This window comes from Sardina pilchardus, chromosome 6, assembly GCF_963854185.1.
Source record: "Sardina pilchardus chromosome 6, fSarPil1.1, whole genome shotgun sequence".
In the NCBI taxonomy this organism is placed as follows: Eukaryota; Metazoa; Chordata; class Actinopteri; order Clupeiformes; family Clupeidae; genus Sardina; species Sardina pilchardus.
In genome coordinates this window covers 5,373,201-5,383,974 of record NC_084999.1, presented here as the reverse complement: position 1 = coordinate 5,383,974, position 10,774 = coordinate 5,373,201, and positions in this window count along the sequence as shown.

Genomic DNA, 10,774 nt, shown 5'->3' with positions numbered 1-10,774 from the left:
CTAATTCAGTTAACCCCCTACTCAAACCATTGTTCAAAAGTCAGCCATTATCTTGCTGCCATGAGGCGCTCGGTGTGAGAGCTCCCTGCAGGACAGGTAGCCCTCTGAGACTGGGAGCTTTTGGTGTGGAGGGCTGATGATAGACGTCCTCCCTCCAGGAAAGTAATGCAGACATGTAGGCCACTCTGCATGCCCTCGCTGTCAGAAACACACACTGTATGCACACACACACGCGCATGGAGATTTGAAGAGTTGGAGTGGCACTGTGTGTGTGAAGATGGCAATCCTTTCACTCCACTCAGATTATACGATTTTTTTTTTCTGTGCTAATATGCTGCATATGGCAATAAAAGGCCATTTATTATTCAGTTAACCATGTCCAATCTCCTGCAGTTTCACTTCATAACCTTTGGAGACTGCCCCATCAGCAGGAAACCACTGAATAGCACAGTGTGTCCTCATCAGTGTGTGTGTGTGTGTGTGTGTGTGTGTGTGTGTGTGTGTAAAATCCTCACTGAATACCAAGCCAGATTGCAGAGAACGTGGGATGGCTCTGGACCTAACCTGTCAAATATTATTATTATTATTATTATTATTATTATCATCACTATTGTTATCACTATTGTTGTTATGATTATTGCTATTGATGTTGTTGTTGTTGTTGTTGTTGAAATGGTTGGATCCTGTTCTGGTTTGGACATGGCCCAGCTCCAGGTGATTCCTCTGGGAGGAGTCCAAAGCTTTCATACGTCAGCACACACACACACACACACACACACACACACACACAAACACACACACTTGGAGATACTCATGCGTTTAACGACATCCTCGTTAAAAACGAGAAGCGAGAATATGAGGCAAGGTGTGAGAAGGCACACCCAGAGGACCCATCCATAGTGGTAGAACCCCACCCCACCCCACCCCGCCCTCACCGCCGATGATAAAACAACGAACAAACCAAAAGCAAAAATTAACGACAGTGTCTCACGTAGCCTTTCCTTCCCTCCTCAATCATCTGTACAGAAAACACCTCCTACAGGCATTAAAATAAGCATATCAATTATGTACCACACCTTAATCTCCTAGCCGGGCCCCTGATATTAACTTGCCATCAGAACCACACACATCCCCATTCAAGCACACACACACACACACACACACACACACACACACACACGTACATACACACACACACACGTACATACACACACTGTTTTGTTAATAAAGCCCCTGCAAACATTAATATGGGTCCCTTCATCGGAGCTGTGTGTATCGGAGGTTTCAAATGAGCTGCTTAGGGACCAGGGGTGCGCCGCCGTGCCGGATCACTCAGCCATAATTGCCCGTGTTTGCCGTCCCCTCCGAGGTCGAATCAGGGAATTCTCCGAGGTCCAATAAAAAGGCTGCCGCCGCCCTCGAGAGGAGGCGCTCATTTTTCACGTGCGATATTTTCATTTTTCTGCCTGCGCCGACAGCTGGCATTAGATTAAGAGCTAACCAGAGGTAAGCCCCCAGCAAATGGCAGAGTCTTGAAGGGCAAATGCCCCCCTGAATTCATCATACACAGAAGCCAAGAAGCAAACCTCCTACACCAAACACACACACACACACACCAGGCTCAAACCCCATCTGATCCCCCCACTAGTAAACACACACACACACACACACACACACACACACACACACACACACACACACACATATACACATACCAGGCCCCATCTGACCACCCTTCTCCCTGTTCCCCTGACAGTACTGACCTTAAGGGTACTGTTTGAAAAATTCTCCCCAGCCCACTCCAGACACAGCCACACAAATACACACAGACATGTACACACACAGGCATATGCTTAGCGTAAACACCAGCACTTGATCCACCCCAAATTTACATAATATTCCAATACAATCACATTCTCTGTTGTAGACCAGACGCCAACTAAATGTAACCCCGTCCACAAAATCTGAGGTTGGAAATTCATTCTGGACCAATCGAATCATCAGGGCGACCTTTATACAATCACCACCAGATGAGCAGTGGTGTCTATTTCTTTCACATGACCTGAACACACGACTGGCCTCTTTAGGATTCACGGTAAGCTATTTTGTTGCTGTGATTGGTTACTGTAGGTCTGTCCAATTGTGTGCAGAGGCCTTTCCCCCCTCCTATATAACACGCTCCATAATCACATATCGTCACAAAGCTTCGGTTCCAGACTCCAATTCTGAATAGAATTTTGAATATGGCTACGTCAGGCTTCCGTTGTAGGCTAGCTGTCTGACCAGTGATTTTGTGTTATACATCATTTCATTAAAAAAAAAAAAAAGATCCTATGCATCTTCACTATGAGTACTGAATCTCTTCTGAAGTGACTAGCCTTCTCTATGAGTTAGACATCAGATATTACATTTTGTCCAGCAAAGACAAAAATGTGGTCCAAATGTGCAGGTGTGGTGGCAAGGTCCATGAAATGAAATTAATCTTTGCGCACATTTGTGCAAGAATTTGGTCAGTAAGAGATGTTTCATTCCCGAGACGCTGGCCCCCTGTAGGAGCCTGTGAGAAACTCTGCCAACATTCTATCAGACTGACTAATGTTTACACGAGACTTAATGCTCTCCTTTACAAAGAGGGGTAGAGCCTCCTGTGTGATGGGTGTCTGTGCATCTGTATCCACGTGTGCGTGTGTGTGTGTGTGTGTGTGTGTGTCTGTGTGTGTGTGGCTCCTGTATGCATGAGGGGTAAACTCTGATGTGTGTGTGTGTGTGTGTCTGTCTGTGTAGGAGGAGGAACATCAGACTCCTGTCTCCCAGGAGAAGTTCTGCCAGGCGGCCCAATTCCTCACTGTGGCAGCTTCATACAAAGACATGCACATCCCCAGTGGACAATAAATCAAACTGTCTACAGATATGCATCACGTTCCAACAGATGCACACACACACACACACACACACACGCACACACACACACACACACACACACATTAACTCGCACACACCACACACACACACACACACACACACATACACACACGTAAACACTCTACCACAAAGACATCTACAAACACAGTCTACTTCAACCACACAGAAGTGCTTTAGTGTTCCTGCCGGCATACATTAGCATGGCAGTGGAACGGTATGCCACCTCACATGGGGAAATGGGTGTAGGGAGGGGGTATCGAATAGCAGAATCCACTCTCCCTAGGTACTGCTTCTCACCTATACCTCCAGGAGTGCTGCAGCCTACACTCCTTAAGAAAGCCTATTTGTTTTGTTCTTTGTCCATTCAGTTTCTATCTATCTATCTATCTATCTATCTACAGTATCTATCTATCTATATATCTACAGTATCTATCTATATATCTATCTATCCATCTGCCCATCTGTCTATCCATCTATTCTGTCTATCTATCTATCTATCTATCTATCTATCTATCTATCTACCATATTTTATCTATATTATACAGTAACTGTCTGTTTGTCTTCCTATTCAAACAGTATATCTATCTATCTATCTATCTATCTATCTATCTATGTAACTAACTAACCATCTGTCTTCTCTTGATTTTGGGCTCAGCAAATCTCCATAGACAGAAGCTCAGAATACAAAACCAGACCCGACCCAAATGACCCAGCTTTGATCAGGTCCCAAAGTCCTGCCCGACCCAAATGACCCAGCTTTGATCAGGTCCCACAGTCCTGCCCGAGCCTGATGTTTTCCATGAACCAGTGGACAGCAGAGTAGTCTCCAGTGATAAATCAGAGGTGGGGGGGGGCTGCCCAGTGGACCCTGGTGGGCCGTTAGTCAGCACTGTTAGCAGCACTCGGACATGACTGGACAGAACCTACAGTATCAACTAAAGCTGAGGCTGGAGGTGATTAACATGGGAGGGAGGGAGGGCTCCTGGGTGTGTGAGAAAGAGACGGAACATGTGTGTGTGTGTGTGTGTGTGTGTGTGAGAGAGAGAGAGATGAGATCAGAGGGGTTAAGAGATGAATGAGTACAGAACCATTCTTTCCATTTCCCATCTGATTCTAATCATGAAATCCAGTACTTTCTACAGCAAGTGTGTGTGTGTGTGTGTGTGTGTGTGTGTGTGTGTGTGGGGGCATGTGCACATGCATGTAGCATATGTGTATGTATGGGATTGCATGAGTGTGGGACGTCTGTGTGAATCTAGACTTATAGCATGAAATACGGTGCACTGTTGGGCCTGTGGATGAGCGCTAACCTGCAAGAGTCCCCCTGTGGCTCCCACAGCATCCTCACAGCTGCTGATAGCAAAAACACAGGCACCGCAGAGCCACAGTTGCCTTTAGGGTCTGAAGCAACACACACACACACACACACACACACACACACACACAAACACCGTACAAAGACAAAGACACACACACCATTCAAAGAAAAAGATACTCACACACACACACACACACACACACACACACACACACACACACTGTACAAAGACACACACACACACACACAAACACATACACACACACACACACACACCATACAAAAATAAAAAAGACACACACGCACACACAAGGAGGCCAAGGCCTCAGTCAAAGGGAAATCACCATGAATTTAAAACATGTGTCCCTTCACGTTCACAGATGGGATGTTGAAGCACAAATGCGTTGATGTTCATATTCATTGTGTTCTACTCTATTCATGTCCACCTCCACTGTGTGGCATGGTGGCAGAGACAGGAGGACCAGTACAGTAGGTGCATGTGTAACCTGCGTTGTGTGGAACCACCGCGGTCCAGCCCTGCACACGCCCGGACTCGAACCCGCGAAACAGCAGCACCTCGGATCGGGAGTCGAGCGCGCTAACAATCCAGCTAAAAGCCCAGGCTACTAGCTTTCATGCCAGCAGCGCTCTTGAAGCGTCGGGGAGTGAGGTTTACTAACGTTCCACAGCATAGCTAACCAGCTAGCATCCGTTACACTCACCCCCCTAAACCTCACTCCCGATCCGGGTCACGGCACCAATGTAACCTGCGTTGTGTGGAACCACCGCGGTCCAGCCCTGCACACGCCCGGACTCGAACCCGCGAAACAGCAGCACCTCGGATCGGGAGTCGAGCGCGCTAACAATCCAGCTAAAAGCCCAGGCTACTAGCTTTCATGCCAGCAGCGCTCTTGAAGCGTCGGGGAGTGAGGTTTACTAACGTTCCACAGCATAGCTAACCAGCTAGCATCCGTTACACATGTATGAAGTGCAAACATCAGCATACTCAGTGGCCCTCCTGTGCCCTTGGAGTGTACTGTAGCTGGGATGATCCAAATATGGCATAAATACTGCCCACGGGAGTAGTGCCCATGGCCTGAGAGGAATCTGTCGGGGGGAGCAGTCCAACAGCCAAAGGCGGCCCAAACATGACTAGCATTTCAGGGAAGCCCACACGCTTGAGCTGAAGGTCACATGACTAGCGTCTCAGGGAAGCCCACACGCTTGAGCTGAAGGTCACATGACTAGCGTCTCAGGGAAGCCCACACGCTTGAGCTGAAGGTCACATGACTAGCGTCTCAGGGAAGCCCACACACTTGAGCTGAGGGTCACGCAGCGCAGGGGCCTATTAGGGGCCCAGAGACCCTGGAGACGGTGCCAGGGAGCAGGGAACGGGCATCTCCCCGCCAGGCCATGCCATCCAGGCCTCAGGGCAGACTGCTGAGCTGTGTGTGTGTGTGTGTGAGTGTGTGTGTGTGTGTGTGTGTGTGTGTGTGAGAGAGAAGAGTGCCCTGAAACCCTCACCGGTACACAGGTGGACTTTAAAACACTGACTAATGGATCAACCTCTGTATGTGTGTGTGTGTGTGTGTGTGTGTGTGTGTGTGTGTGTGTGTGTGTGTGTGTGTTTGTGTGTGTGTGTGTGTGTGTGTGTGTGTGTGTGTGTGTGTCTGTGTCTGTGTCTGTGTCTGTGTGTGTGTGTGTGTGTGTCTGTCTGTCTGTCTGTCTGTCTGTCTGTCTGTCTGTCTGTCTGTCTGTCTGTCTGGTTGATTGTACTAAATAAAAAAAAATGTTTTAGGACTATGCCCTTGTATATTGCAACAATGCAATTAAGTAATAGTATAAGATCAGACAACTAGTATACGGCGAAAGACAGAACTGATGAAGATTCTCGGTCACGTTGGTGCATTTTTTCAGATTAGAATTCAATTTCTCAGCACTACTAGTTCAACCTCCACATCATCTAGTCACTTGTGCACATTATAGATGCAATGTAGTGCTTGAAACATATAGCAATTAGCAAATGCTTTCACAAATCCATACAATTACTTGTGTAATATTGTCTGCTGTTATCAGTTGTAATTTTGCGGTCTGGTCTTTTTTTCTCCTGTATGCCAGTATGGCAACGAATTAGTTTTGAGAAATGCCCTTACTGTTGTGCAAATACTAATGATGATTCGAGAAATGCCCCTGAAGGGGATGAGAAATGGCTGTGAATGGTGTACTGTAATTAGAATATAACAATGGTGAACTGAGATGTCAAATTAATTCCGCCCAGGAAGGCCTTCATTTGTGAGCAAGTGCAAGTTTTTAATGTTGATGCATGCTGGTTTGCAGGTGCTCTAGTGTGACATGACAGACACCAGCGAGTCCAGATGCTGAAATGTCTCCCCTATGTGGTAGTCCTGGGGCAAATAAAAAAAAGACACATTTAGCGATTAAATTTGATTATGTTGTACAGCATTTAACCGTTAAATTTCATTGTGTTGTAATGACCTTTAGAGGGGTTCCAGCCTGATGGCACTGAACCCATTTGACTAGCAGTAAAAAAAAAAAAAAACAGCTTGAGCAATCTGCCTCGCGGAGCCAAAGAGAAACCTCTAATACTGGCTCTGTTCCTTTAGCCCTCTCATCAATAACCGTAAGCAATTCAGAAGTGTCGAGAGCCTCAGGTAGGATTACCCTAAGAGGAACATGTCTGAATATCAATCGTTCATCATGAATGAAAATATTACACAAACAGGTTAGCAGCACAGTGCTGTTGGGGGAGTGTTGGGCGTGATGTATGAGAGGCTGAGTTGGCTTTGGCAGACTCTATTGTTTCTGGGCCAAGACAAATGGAGAGGATACCTGACGGTGGTGGATGCAAATGAAACCGTGCGCAACAGCCAGACATGCCTTTGACAGCAGGACAGATTCAATTTAGCATTCAGACATTTGTGCCCAGCATCTGTCGCTAGTGTGCTCAGTGCATGAATCCAGCTCCATGATCTTGATGAAATGTGTGCCGTGCATTTAGGCCAGTGATTGAACTGCTGCCTTACTGTATGTCTGTGTGACAGTGCATGTGCATGTAGAGTGACAAGGCACCCGTGTTGATAGAGAAATTGGACATTTGAGCTGCCTGCAGTGATACAGGACTTAGTGGGGTTGATTGGTTTAAGCCAAATGTAAGTTGTTTAGGGTTCGTGTATCAAGATAAGGCAAAGCGTTCTCTTGCAAGTCATGTCTTTTACATGCATGCATACATATTGCATGCTGTACATACACTCTGATGTGAGCGGTCACTCATGCATCGTGCACTGGAACTGGTGTATGGGAGCAGTGAATCAATGGCACCATTTCTTTGAGATAGTGTAAGACATGCATTACAGTAAAAAAAATACTGAGAACTTGATACATGAATTGTTTGTGTTGTGATTGGCAAGCCTTGACTGTTTCTATTCATACAATAGGCAAAATATTTCATGACACACACACACACACACACACACACACACAGACACACACACAATCGCCACAGCATTTCATGTTCTTTCTTTCAATTTCATTTCATGAATATTGTTTGAAAAATGGTAAAAACATTTTGATGGACAGCTGGATATAGTCCAAAATATGGTGTGTGTGTGTGTGTGTGTGTGTGTGTGTGGGTGTGGGTGTGGGTGGGTGCTTGTTTGTCTCTGAGTATAAACAGTATGTGTACATGCTCTTGTACTGTGTGTGTGTGTGTGTGTGTGTGTGTGTGTGTGCTTGTTTGTCTCTACGTATATGTGCAGATGCTTGTATGTGTGTGTGTGTGTGTCTGTGTGTCTGTGTGTGTTCGCACACACATAGTGTCCATTCCCGAGAGGAAGTACCGAATTTGAGGGAAAATTGTGTGTGTGTGTGTGTGTGTGTGTGTGTGTGTGTGTATGTGTGTGTGTGTGTGTGTGTGTGTGTGTGTGTGTGTCTCTACGGCCCACTCATGAGAGCCCTGCGCGGGAGAGTGCATTGCGGAGTGTATCGCGTGTGAGCCGAGCCGTCTGCTTGTCAGCCCTAATTGACTGACGTTCCCCGCAGTGCTCCAAACGTAACGTTATTTCAGCGGAGGAGGAGCGGAGGAGCGGAGGAGCGGGGATGCGGACGCAGGAGCCAGCACGCCTTCAGGGAATCTCCGCCACGGAAGCGGCTCTGGAAACAGGATAACGCCGGGGCACGCTTAAAATTCTGACACCTTCCCCGCTAGTAAAGAGGGGGCTCCAACGCCACTGGGGGCTCCGTAAACGACTTCAGCAGATGCTCCCTGTAAACGGCCAGCAGGGAAGAACCTGACAGGAGTGCACAATGGAAAAGCCATTTGTGGCCAGTTATGCCCGCTATGTGGGATCTGCTCCCTCCGCAGGACAGGAGGGCACTGTGTCTTCATAATGATAGCTGTCCTGTAGCAGCCAGCACCATCACAAGAGCTCTACAGTATATCACACACACTGCAGCTGTCTGAGGGGAAAAAAAGAACTATACAAATATACAGTGTGTATAACTTGAGGAGGTAGTCATTGGTTAACGTGCAGGATCACAAAAGACAAGTCACAACAAACAGCAGACAGTCTCACCCAAAACTGAAATGGTGTAAAAGATTGCAAGAAAGAAATAACTTTTAGAAAATGTTAAAGGAAGTGCAAGTGAGCGAAGCTTCAACTAATCCACTTGATCTTTTCCCAAGACATAGCACCACACCTGAAGAACAGCACCTCCAGTCCATAAATGTTCCTGCAAACGGAAGATCAATGGAATGGTACAGGAGCACACAATACAGAAGACCAAGGCCACGAAGTACCATAACATGAACCACACTCACATACAGTACCTACCTAATGCAGAAAAGCATACTTTACACTTGTGTTGAAGAGGCAACCTCTACATTTACAGTAGGCTATGTACTGTATGCTACAACACAGACTTGAATGTGTACCAAAGATTGTCTAGCTTTATAAACCGTCTCTGATGTGTACTACTACTCTTCTAGGAAGAGAATAGTCGATTATTCCAAAAATGCTTTCTCGTTTCTATTGAACAATATATGAATAGTGGCATAGTATGTCAGCCAGTCATTACGCATACAGGGCACAGTGTTGGCATGTCCTGCTAACTTGAACAGTCTTGTGTCAATTTTTTACAACTCAAGTCAGACTAGGAAGATGTTTTGAGAGCAGACATTGGAATTGGGTGCTTTGGGTGTGAGATTATGGATTTATATCAACATGATGATTAGATTATATATATGGTTTGACTCAGATGACCATCTGGCTTTCATTCAGACAGTCTGGCTTTCGAGCCCTCTGCCAAGACCTGGGTTGAGTGTACAGTATTTCATCCCAAACAAAATCTCCCCTCTGCATTTGAATCATAGTGGTTAGTGTACACACCCACACACACACACACCCACACACACACACACACACACACACACACACAGACATACAGACAGACACACACACACACACACACACACTAGGAGCAGATGCATGTGGAGCGGTGGGCAGCCCTGTTGACGGCGCTCAGGGAGTAGTTTGGGGTCGGGTGTCTTGCTCAAGGGCACATCCTATGTGAACGTGGCCATGGGAGAGTGCTGCTCAATCACACCCCCACCCACAACCACATCGCATACGTTTGGGGTTTCCAAACTTTTTGGAGGACAGTGCATAGAAGAGGAAAAGTTACGTGCACATAAACTTGTGTTCGCCAGAGGCACGAGATTTTTCCAGAGCTGTTGCTATTTTCTGTAGAACTCCCACTGGAAGGAAATTGAGGCTGCAAGGCTATTTGCTGGCTGTCAGTTAAAATGGATGTGGTGTCAGTCTCTGGCAAAATGGCTGAGAGCTGAGTCCAGACTGAAATAAAATGACACGGCAGTGCCGAGGCAGCAGTGCACCGGAGCAAATAGAAAAACAAATCAAGGGAATTGAAATCTAAACTGTGGCAGTTTATCAGAGGACAGGAGATTTGTGCTCTTGTGCGCACAGCTACTTTGTTTATACACTGACACCTCACAGATAAGACGCAGGAGTCAAATCTGACCATCTCAAAGACAAATCAAAAGCCACAGAGTGCAAGAGCTGCAACTTTTCTTTCTCAAAGACATCTTGGGAGAAGATGTTCCTAGTCTATTGCATTTCCAATCTATGAATTCTATTTTCAAAAAAACATTTTAGGAAGTCTTCGGAAGCACTTCACTATTTAAAAGGACAGCAAACCAGATAGCAATTAGTGCTAAAAATAACTCCTCCAGATCTCGGAGGATTGATGGGCATTTGATACAAGTTCCTCAAGGACAAATTGAGCGAGTGCTTGTGTGGACTGTGAGTTGTGGTGGGGTGTGGAATGGAGTGGCGCGGCGCGGCACAGAATGTCGGCGGCTAACGCATATCTGTCATACCGACAGAAGCGAGGCGATTTCCCAGGGGACGCCAGAGAGGCCTCATCAAATGATGCGATGTTCCCTCGCGCCGGCTCTCTCCTTGTGTACCTAAAAGCTCAGAAGCTCATTCGTCTTCA